General features: G+C 47.9%; 1 pseudogene; it reads right to left on the bottom strand.

Moving 5' to 3' along the window:
- Positions 1–3,341: 3,341 nt before the first annotated feature.
- On the bottom strand, positions 3,342–4,605 carry LOC146209989 (uncharacterized; annotated as a pseudogene).
- Positions 4,606–11,124: the final 6,519 nt, after the last annotated feature.

Raw genomic sequence — 11,124 nt, 5'->3', positions numbered from 1 at the left:
TTTCGCTGGAATAAACAGTTTTGCCTCAGACTCCGACGTGAGAACACTTCATTCACTCTGTTTATAACTTCAAATGTTTCTGGCGCTCATTTTGAAGAGCCTTGTCCTTTATTCAAAGAGTAAAAAAAAAAAAAAAAAAAAAAAAAAAATTCATAGTTAGCACCACAAACTGGAAACATTTTGCAGTAACCTCTTTATGATGAACATCGCGCATCCCACTTGGTGGAGTTCGTTAGAATGCTGAGAAACTGCGCGAAACCATGCACACTGCAGTATGCATGATTTCGTTACAGCAGGGGGCGGCAGAAAGTTAGGTGGGCGGATGAGGTTAAGAAGTTCGCAGAGGGTAAGTGGATGCAGCTAGCACAGAACCAGGTTAATTGGAGAAATATGGGAGAGGCCTTCGCCCTGCAGTGGGTATAGTCAGGCTGATGATGATGATGACGTTATGAGCAGGAGCCCAAGTTTTGTCGGCTATATCATCAATGTGAATGCTATCGCAAAAAAAAAGCATTGCATGCATTACTTCCGTTTTAGCTACAGAAAGCATTTGACAAAATACCTCACTCCTGCCTTCTGTTAACTATCTCGATTAAACCTTCATCCACTAGTTTTCAACTGGATTCAAGGCTTTCTAACCAACCGCATGCAATTTGTCTTAGCCAATTACAGTGGCTGGAATATGGGAAGTGTGCTGAAGGCGCGGCCGCTCGCGTGTGCTTCCGCGATGCAACCGCGAGGCGGCGCTGGCGACTGCTTACACGTCGCTTCCTACGGGCCTGCTATGCGTGCGTTTCGCGCTAGAAATGCGAGTTTGTAATGGTTCTTCGGGTTCATAGAATAGTATATCCGGACTGCAATTCGTTCACTTGCATGCTACAATGGCAGTGACTATACATGCTGCGCTTTCCATCAGCTTTCGTTCGATTAAACTTGCTCTCTGCGGCCGCGATAGTTGCGCTGAAGTTGCTGCCTGAGCACAGTCGAGATGCGCTGACGCTGTATCACGATCAGATTTTGCCGCTTAGAAGACTATGCAGAATGCGAAAATCGCGTGTTACGGGGTTTAATAGGGCCTTCGCGCACTCGCACATTTTGCCATAAAAATCGGCTTGTAGTGTACACCTCTATTACAAAACTTTTGCACAGCGTGAATGTAGCAGTCGCATTCGTGATTATTGATTGTCGTTAAAGAAATGGCTCGAATTAAAGTGGATGTCCAATGCGTGTGAAATTATAACTAGAGGTTTCTATGAGCGCTGATCATTAATTGTAAAATAAGCACTGTGCTTGACGTAACCAAATAATGTTGTTAGTTTCATGCAAATAAAAGTAGAAAACATATGGTGATGGAACTGTTGATTGCTTTCACACTGAACAATAATTCATATTGACTTGATAGCAGAATTCATGCTGATTTGGCATTGCTTTAATGTCACATCACATTAGTTTAAAATAAGTAACATACAAAACACAATTGAGAAAAAGTTCAACAAGACATAGCTGAAAGCACATCTCCACATGGTCCTCACGTTGTTCTGCTAAGTTTCAAATGCTTTTTCTTCTCCCTTGTGGTAGTGCGGTCTTTGTTCAGGGACTTCATGTAGAAGTGAAGACGTGTCATTATGAGAAACTTTACAATGCTGCTTGTAAGTGCTTCCTTGTGGTTATCGCAGCCAACATGTGGCAGTTGTTGCATGTGCTGCATAATCTCTGTAATGCTGTCTCTGTGCAGCTTATTCCAGCTAAACCAAATGGTGAAAGAGTCCTCCAGTGCTTCAACAAAAGCGAACAGCTCACGTGTTGGATACAGCAGTCCCCCTTGGTCACAGAATGCTGTGAAGGATGAAAGTTGCTTTTCTGCGTTCTCTGGTGATGTAAGGAGAGCATCGAAGCAATCTTGGCATTTTGTTGTGAGGACCTTTCGTCGTGCAACATATCCTGCTAGGTAGTACACCAGTCTGGCGTCACTTGTTTTCTCTGGGTATATGTGATCAGGTGCTAATGAAGTTGGAGAGGTCTGAAGAATTCTTGATGCTTCGTCCAGTTTACCAGAGTCCAGCAGGGTGTCGACGTGGCTAGCTAATTCAGTGGTCCCAACTACAGCATCGAGCATTCCGCCTGCACAATTGCCAGTACTTGGAGCTTTTACCAGATTATAAAAGCTAAGGCAGTTCACTGCTGTGAGGAACTGTGCCGATGTCGGGTGATCATTGCAGCCATTAAATTGGCGTATTATGCCAAAAAGCTTTTCGATTGCATCTTGACTAAGCCTTGAAGTCAAAAGGTATTTGTAGCCAATTTTTTCATTGAGGTAGGTCAAGAGTTCCAGAGTGGCTTTCAAGGTTACTCTAAGCCCTTCCGCAGTGCCAGGTGATAGAAAACCAGCCTTAGAAGGCCCTGTGTTGGCTTCCCACTCATCAATATACACAAGGGCTTTTTTTAAACATCTTTTTTCGAGTTTGCCCTGAGTGAGCTTGATGGCTCTCTCGATGTCATTACATCGATCAGATTATGCATGAAGGTGATGAACTTGGCTGTAGCATCGGTGTGGTCACATGAATGTGCAATTTCGTTCTTGTACAAAAACAATCCATGCAAAACTTGTGGGCTAAAAAGGTGGAATGCCAAATTGACTTTCATTTTTTCAAAGCTATTAGGACTCAAGTGGACATTAGTTATTTTTGGCATTGCTTTCAATGTGACTTGGCACTTATCATGGTCATGGGCTATCTTGATGGGCCTTACGTCCACATGTCCCTCTGGCGTTTTGAAGCCTGCCTTGATGAAGCCATTGCACACACATTTTACTAAGTGCGGAAAGTCGGACAAGAAGAAAAGGCGTCTGTCATCTCCACAAGGATGGTTTGTCGATGGTTTGATAGCTTTTGAGCTTGCTGCAATGCCAAAATTGCGCCACATTGCCCGATTCCATGACGCGCCATCACAGGTGACGTAGTCAACCTTCAGACCGGCATTTTCGGAAAGCAGCACAGCTTCTAAAAGTATCTTCGAGAGCAACGGTGCTTTAACGTTTCCCTTAGAAGCAAAAACGCCAAGGATTTGATGCCATGACCCTGAAAGAGGCTGAAACATGATAACCAGACCATGGTCACATGTAACTGTCTTGTCAGCCTCAGGCGTGTAGGGGCCAAGATCAACGAACCCGTCCACTTTACCAGAGCCGCTTGCAACAGCAAAGTTTTCTGCAAGCTTCATCTTATCGAGAATGAGACCACCATGGCACTCAAATTCAGTCATCTGTTGCATTTTTCTTGATATGCCGGAAAGCACTGCTGTATTAAATCCAAATCTGCTCTCATACTTCTTCATATATTTCCTCAGACAGGTGGGGCTAGGTAGCACAAGTATTTTTTGCTTTCGCACATGTTCATAGAGACGTGGACTTTTCATGTGCATTATAATACATTCTAATATCCACTCTGGATTACAGCGCATCCCTTTCACAGATTTGCGACTTCCAGCCTCAAAACACTGCATGATTGCAACTCTTTGTTTTTGTGGAAGCTTTTCAATCTTTTTTAGCACAGTACTTTCTTCAATATCTTCATTTTCCTGCTTCATTTTAGCGATTGTTTGATCCAAGCTTTTCACTTTGACTCTGAGACGTCGCACTGCTTCAGTTCTGGCCCTCAACTTCTTTCCATAATCATACCTGACATTTCGTTTCTTTTCCCGACACCGTTGATTAAGTAGAAGCCTTCGCACATACTTGCATGCGATGCACCGCATCTCATTTTCTTTCACAGCACCTTTGCATCGTATATGATAGAAGCCTTCGCCCCACTTTATCATTTGCGAACAATTGACATCGAAGAACTCCGTCAGAAGACCCGCTCCTGAGCAAACCTGCATTCTGTCAACCTCTTGCAGCAGGGACGCTGGATCACATTTGTTGTCTATCGCCGCAAGTTCCACACCACGGATGAACACCTGATGCTTGACAGCGCTGCCCTCATTGCGCGGAACAAAACAAGCTTCTGAGCGTGAAGGAGCCCCATGTTCGGCCCTGGTAGGCACACACTATACGACACTGTAAGCGGATCTTCACAAAATACATGCTTTCCCCATTTATCCGATGGAAGGGGAACGTATCTGGCATCCAAAGTTCTTGGTGGCCCCGATTCGGCAGACGCATACCCGGGTATGTCAGACGCGGAAACGTCAGCTGATATATCGCTGGCGGGCGGAACTGTTCGCCGCCTCTTCGAAGGCACGATCTGGGGGTCCAGTCGCTCTTTTGGCTTCCTCTTCTTCGGTACGGGCTTGGACAGATACTTGGGCACGTTCGGGAAGATCGTAGGAACGGCATCCGACTGAAGGACTGGTTTGCTCCTTTCCAAACGCACTGTCTCATCTTTTATGTTATGTTCGAAGTGCCGTAACACAAACTGGGGATCAAAATGAAGTTCGCAAACAGCGGCGTTCCATTCGAGGGGCTTGTCAGCTCTCGGGATATTTCTCTGCCACTTCAGAAAAAACTCCTCGTCCTTGGGTACACCGAAAAGCGACAGCTTTTCTTTGCACGATTTGTACCCGGTTGTGCAACCGGGCACAAAAAAAATGGCTTTGACGCCGGCTCATCATACACACGTTTTTAACAAGCCAGACAAAGCGTACAGCGTGCGGAATCCACTCAAATTCACACAAAAAGCACCGAAAACGTGAGCATATAGGCTTCCCACGCGTTCAGCTACTGTTCAGCTTGACGTGTAAACGACGGCGAGCGCCACCTCGCGGATGCATGATGAGGCTGCACTGTGCTTCCCATAGGAGCCGCTTGGCGGTAATCACACTTCAGTATTCTAGGCACTGTATTGCCAATAACCAATCCTTTTCCTTTTCACGTGTTCTTTCAGGTGTGCCCCAAGGCACTGTCCTTGGCCCCTTACTGTTCCTAATTTACATTGGTCTCCCTTCAGTATCTTCTACCATCCGCCTTTTCGCTGATGACTGTGTACTTTACCGCCCTGTAACTAACTCCTCCGACGCTCCTGCCCTCCAGAATGATCTAATTCGCATACAACATTGGTGCGCTACGTGGCTGATGTCACTGAATACCCCTAACACTTTCCTGATTTCTTTCCGTCGCCGAAACTACACTCCTCCTAATTACAAAATTAACAATAGTACAATAGCTTCAACCAATTAGTTTAAATACCTTGGTGTTCACCTCACTCATAACTTCCTTTATACTCTGTGCCTGGCAACTCCGCGCTCCGCGGCCGTTGTCCCCGCTTTTCCTCCGTCAAGAAGTTACGCCACCGGCTGTAGAGAAATGGCGACAGCAACGTTGGGTCACCTTCGCCAGGCGAGTGCCGGGTGCGCCGTGTCGTAAAGCAGTCCGTATAGCCACGTGCTGTTGCCCTGGGCTATTTTGTAGTGTGCAAGGTCTTGCTTCTATTTTTCTCTGCCGTCGAATGCTGCTGGCATACAGCATTGACCAAATTGTAAGTGCCAGCCTTGCTTTATCCTTCCGACGATCGCTGCGTAGTGTTCAGCTGTATTCAGGTCTGTGAAAAATAATGACAGCACCAGAAACTGCATTTATTACACGTCAGTAAGGCAATAATGATATTAAATGTGCAGATGTATTTTATGGACTGCGGTGCTAATTTCCTCCTTGGTTAGCTCGTCTGTGTGGTATGTTGCAGTGCTTCAGAGCAATATTTTTGTTTTTCCAGTGCATAGGCTAATTGCGAAATTCTGTGATAAAATAAGACCACAAGCTTTACCTATTATCACGATTACTTCGGAGTGAGCGAAACCAAAAGATGCAACGCGTGTATTTGTTTTCCTAGTTTTTCAAGTTAGAAGAAAAAAAATTGTTTGTGCGATGCACTGACTCATTGAACGTAATAGCTGATACCGAAATTGTTCTCCTTAGAGATCCCAATGTTTCTTACAGAGACGCTGCAGCAAAATCCACTGAAAAACTTGACCGATGGAGCTGTTCCAGCCATCTGTAACTCAAGCTTGCTGAAGTGCCCTGTCACTGACAGTAGTCACCTAGAACAATTTTCTCTCCTTGTAGCAACTAGATTCACCACGGCTGGTGAACGACGCCTCTTCTATAACAGACAAGAATGATTTGCATAAGCCACCATTTCGGCAGAAGCCACTCTCATGAAAAGTCATGAAGCTGTAAAAGTAGTTACTCTTGTAGCACAGCTGCTGTTGTGAAATGTGTAAATAAATGCTAGCACCTTTCTTCTTAATATTTGTTTTACCGCAGCGTAGACTAGCATTGTATTTTTTATATTACCATCGACACTAACGGAGCAGTAATGTAGTTTGTTTAGCCATGCGCACATTTCTTGAAACTGCCTCCCATAAAATGTCATAGTGTTGGTGTCATTGCCTAACAAGTATCGTGACCACTTGTTATGCTTAGAGGATGTCGGCCTTACAAGTAAATATACTGAATATGTATGATTCATGCTTAATAGAAGTTATCCCGCTAGCGAATAGCGACGCTCCAGCCTCCGCGCCGACATTCAGACCTATGTGCCTCAAAAAAAACGTCAGTAGCGCCCTCAAAAACGGGAGCGCAACTTTGCCCGACAGCACCGCTGTATTGTTTGCGCAGTGCATAGACAGGCATGGAGAATGACCTCACTAATGATTTAACATGGTCTTGCCACATAAACCACATAATTCCTCTAATCGAACTTTTGGATACCTCCGCCGTAACCTGCCAATGGCACCTTCTTGTGTAAAACTACTAGCTTACAAAACCCTTGTGCGACCTCAACTAAAATATGCCAGTGCTATCTTCGATCAACACCATTCTAACCTTACTAAAGCTTTTGAATCTATTTAAAACCGTGCCACCTGTTTCATTCTTTCGAACTACTCGTACACTTCAAGCACCATCGCCACGAAATCTCAGTCGCAACTTCTTACTCTCGCTTCTCGTCGCTGCACTTCACGCCTCTGCCTTTATCATATGTTCTTTTATGCATTACCACGTGACAGTCAATTCATCCAACCAGTGCATCGAACACCTCACACAAGCCATTCTAACAGCATCATTCCACCATGTGCCCGCATAACTACGTTTCATTCTTCGTGCTTACAACTGGAATGGCCTTCCCAACCATCTGGCACTCATCGGTGATCCTGTACGCTTCAAGGCTGCCACTGAGGAAGCCGTCTTATCGTAGCCAAGTAGAACACAAGCCTGTCACTATTTATGGCCGTACACAAGCCCACCCCTCATGTAAAGTCCCATATTGGGGCCCTTGAGGTATCAATAAAGAATAAATAAACAGAATATCATAAAATACCCAAAAATTGATGCACCTGTTCTCCTGCGGATGCCTTATAGTCTTGCAGGTCAAACGTTTTGTGGGGCCCTGCTCCACGGACCTTTAAAGCTAGCGCCGCACCACATTTGAAGCACGCACCACTTTTCAACACTCCCTGTGCACTGCCCCTCTCCTCTCCCGCTGACGTGGGAAACCAGTCCCCTTCGCTCTTGGATTTCCTGCTGCTCTCCCAAAGAAGATCACCTGACCCCCCGCATCTGCATGTTTCTTCTGAAATGCGGATTTAATAGATGGTTTGAACGTCTAGCGCTGCCTGCAATTCGGGCACAGCAGGGTCGAATTGCCAGCCGCAGGGCACAGCTTCAGCGCGAGAGATGGGCGCCGGAGACAAGCGATGGTGATGGCGATGCCGCAGCGTTTTCTGTTTTTTGTCTTCTTTACATTTCCCCCACGTGAAGAAGTCGCAATCCTGGCGACTCAGGGAGAAGAGACGACCAGGGGGTTGTAATATGGCTTGAGGTGGCTAACGTGGACAACCTTGCGGCCGCGAGGGCGGTGGTCGGAAGAAGGGGTGGCTGGCTCGATGACGTAGTTCACAAGGAATGTGTGTTCCAAGACGCGATAAGGTCCGTGGTATTTGGTTTCTAGTTTGTTGGTGGCAGGAATGCATAGCCAAACGAAGCTGTCGGCCAGGAACATGGGAGCAGGGGTATCGCTATCGTGCTTACATTTCCGATAGCCTTGAGTGTTGGAGGTAAACGTGCGAGCTAGCTGACGGCGTTCCTCGGCTTTCTGTACAATATCTGACAAAGCACTGTACTCAGAGGCATCTGAATGGTATGGCAAAATTGTGTCCAGAGTACAAGGTGGCTCACGGCTGTATAAGAAAAAGAAGGGCGAAAAACCAGTTGTTGCTTGGGTGGCAGTGTTGTACGCGAGCGTTTACGAATGGCAGTACCTGGTCCCAGTTGGAGCTTCCAGATTCAGATGTAACATACATTGCAAGCATATCCCCAAGCGTACGGTTGAAGTGCTCTGTGAGGCCGTTTGTTTGCGGGTGGTACGCAGTTGTAGCCCGATGTATCGATTTGCAAGACGACAGGAGCTCTTGGACTACTTCGGAAAGAAAGACACTACCTCTATTACTCAGTAGCTCGCGAGGGGCGCTGTGTCGAAGAATGAAGTGATGCAGGAGAAAATGGGCGACCTCTCGGGCTGTCGCCGCGGGAAGTGCAGCAGTCTCCGCATAACGGGTCAGGTGGTCGACGGCGGAGATGACCCATCGATTACCAGCGGCACTGCATGGTAGCGGACCATAGAGATTGATTCCCACACGATCAAACGGGCGAGCTGGACATGGTAAAGGCTGGAGAGGGCCAGCGGGATGGCGAGGAGTCTTGCGTTGTTGACAGGCGGTACAAGAGCGAATGTAGCGCCGTACGAAATTGTACATTCCCCGCCAGTAGTACCTCTGATGAATTTGATCATAGGTTTTCAGCACGCCGGCATGAGCGCTTTGCTGGTCAGTGTGATGGTGGGCACAAACCTCGGAGCGGAGGTGGCGCGGAATGACAAGAAGCCACATTCTGCCGTCTGAGTTGTAGTTCCTTCGGTAGAGAAGACCGTCCCGAATGGTGAAATGGGAGGCCTGTCGGCGGAGTGCCCGAGGATGCGTAGTCACGAAAGTAGTGCCAAGGATATCTAGCAGGTTAGAGACCCAAGGATCTTGTCGTTGCTCGAAAGGCATATCCTCAATGGTGAGTGCAAACAAGGATGCTTGAGGAGGAGACGATGAGTTAGGCGAGTGCATCGGTGACCGAGAAAGAGCGTCGGCGTCAGAGTGCTTTGCGGCCAGAGCGGTACACTACACGGATGTCGTATTCCTGAAGCCTGAGAGCCCAGCGCCCAAGACGGCCAGACGGATCCTTGAGAGACGCGAGCCAGCAGAGAGCGTGATGATCTGTAACTACCTCGAAGGAGTGGCCGTATAAGTAAGGGCGGAACTTCGTTACAGCCCACACAATTGCTAAGCACTCCTTTTCGGTAACGGAGTAGTTGGACTCGGCTTTGGTAAGAGCACGGCTTGCGTAGGCGACAACGTATTCGGAGAAACCAGGCTTGCGCTGGGCGAGGACGGTGCCGAGGCCGACACCACTGGCATCGGTGCGAATTTTTGTAGGTGCAGTAGGGTCGTAATGGCGAAGGATTGGCGGTGAGGTCAGAACATTGTGCAGTGTCGCGAATGCATCATCGCAGGCTGGCGACAAAGAGGAGAGGTTAGGGGTGCCTTTCAAGAGCTGTGTAAGGGGGGCTATGATGGTTGCGAAATTCCGAACAAAACGACGAAAGTACGAGCAGAGGCCCACGAAACTTCGCAGTTGTTTCAAAGTGGTCGGTTTCGGAAAGTCAGCGACGGCGCGCAGCTTCTCAGGATCAGGCAGAACTCCATCTTTACACACAACATGTCCGAGTATTGTGAGCTTGCGGGCACCGAAGCGGCACTTTTTGAGGTTCAGTTGAAGACCAGCGCGGGTTAGGCAGGTGAAGACCTGGCGAAGTCGAGTCAGGTGGGTCGGGAAGTCTGTTGAAAAGACGACGATATCATTGAGGTAGCATAAACAGATGTTCCATTTCAGGCCGCGCAGTACAGTGTTCATCATTCTTTCAAATGTGACTGGGGCGTTACAGAGTCCGAATGGCATAACATTAAATTCGTATAGTACGTCTGGAGTAATAAAGGCGGTCTTAGCACGATCCGCCTCTGCCATGGGCACCTGCCAATACCCGGAGCGTAAATCCAGTGAGGAAAAGAATTCTGCACCTTGCAAGCAGTCTAGGGCATCGTCGATTCGTGGGAGGGGGTACACATCTTGACGAGTAATTTTGTTGAGGTGGCGATAATCAACACAAAATCTTATGGAGCCATCCTTCTTTATAACTAGGACCACAGGATAAGACCATGGGCTACAGGATTCTCTAATTATTCCGCGTTGCAGCATGTCATTGACTTGTTGGGCAATAACACGGCACTCAGTCGGGGACACAAATATGGCCGCTGATGGAGAGGTGGATGAGCGCCAGTGTCGATGAGGTGGGAAACGGTCGTCGTGCGGCCCAAGGAAGATTGCGGGATGTCGAAGGAGGAGCGGAATTGGTGTAGAAGGTCAAGAAGTTGCTCGCGGTGGCGCGGCTCTAGAGCGCTGTCTACAGAATGGTCAAAAAGGTCCCGCTGTAGCGGATCGGAAGCCACACGAGTTGGGGTCAAGGCATCAACTTGGCAACCAGGGAATGACTCATCATCAAAGGTGAACAGAAGGTCCACGGGCTAGATGCAGCCAAGGCACTCCCCTTCGATCAACATAGCGGGAGACGCAAGAGGATTGGCTACCAGAAGTGTGCTAGCGCCGTTGTTCATGTCAAGGACAGCAAACGGCAGTGGTAAGTGGCGGCGGCAGACAACGTTAGAGGGCACAAAGAGGACTGTCGCGGCGGTAGTAAAAGAGGCAGTGAGGGGAACCAGAACAGCGTCAACGGGTGGGATGGTTGTGTCATGAGCTACGAGGAGTTTGGCCGCAAAACGAGGACACGGCTCGTGGAGCAGGGCATCAGACGGTGCATCACTCGATTCAATGAGCTCTACGTGAGGACTGGCACAGTCAATGATAGCATGATGCTGGGACAGGAAATCCCAGCCGAGAATGACGTCATGAGAACATGTGGGGAGAACGACGAGTTCGATGATGTACAAGGCTGCAGCAATGACGACGCGAGCAGTGCAGATAGCTGTCGGCTGTACACTTTGAGCGGATGCGGTACGAAGCGATAGTCCCTC

Source organism: Amblyomma maculatum, chromosome 1 (assembly GCF_055883805.1).
Source record: "Amblyomma maculatum isolate TAMU_Amacu chromosome 1, ASM5588380v1, whole genome shotgun sequence".
Taxonomy (NCBI): domain Eukaryota; kingdom Metazoa; phylum Arthropoda; class Arachnida; order Ixodida; family Ixodidae; genus Amblyomma; species Amblyomma maculatum.
The sequence above is the reverse complement of the archived record's forward strand: the minus strand, read 5'-3'. Positions and strand labels throughout refer to the sequence as shown.